The sequence below is a fragment of the Acanthisitta chloris genome, unplaced genomic scaffold (assembly GCF_000695815.1).
Source record: "Acanthisitta chloris isolate BGI_N310 unplaced genomic scaffold, ASM69581v1 scaffold32334, whole genome shotgun sequence".
Taxonomy (NCBI): Eukaryota; Metazoa; Chordata; class Aves; order Passeriformes; family Acanthisittidae; genus Acanthisitta; species Acanthisitta chloris.
In genome coordinates this window covers 13,060-13,707 of record NW_008669270.1, presented here as the reverse complement: position 1 = coordinate 13,707, position 648 = coordinate 13,060, and positions in this window count along the sequence as shown.

Genomic DNA, 648 nt, shown 5'->3' with positions numbered 1-648 from the left:
CCGTGCACAGGAGCCGCTTCCGCCTTCCCGGCGCGCCACGGCCTTGGCCACGCCCACAGCCCACGATACTGTGATCTGATTGGCTATGGCCAAGCATCAGGCCACGCCCCAGCAGCATCTCATTGGTTCTTACAACGCCCCGTCCCCATTGGTTGTCAACATGGCCACGCCCCCAACCCCCGTCCCGACCAATGAACTGCTCGCTTTTCTGCCCCAGGCCACGCCCCCAGCAGAAGGGACTTCACCTCAGACCACATATACATTTTATTATCAATCATTTTTTAAACATTAAAAGATGAGACGCGGGGAAAAACCAAAACAATACATGAGGAAAAGTGTGTAAAACTTCTGATTTCTAGGTCCCGGTCCCTCCCCAGCACAGGGCTGGGGAACACATGTAACCCACCCCCAGTCCCACCACAAAGCCAAGTCTGCATGAAATCTGCTCCTGGATTCCCAGAACACAGGGCTGGAGGAACTGCTCCCGACCCGCATCCCAAGGGACATCCCATTCTGGGCTGCAGCTGAACACACATCAAAGAAGTTCCTTCCCGGTTGGAAAAAAAAACCCTCAAATGTGGGAGGAGGAAGGCAGGGAGGAGCCTTCCCTGGAGAAAGATTCATTCAAGGATGTCGCAGGCACCACGT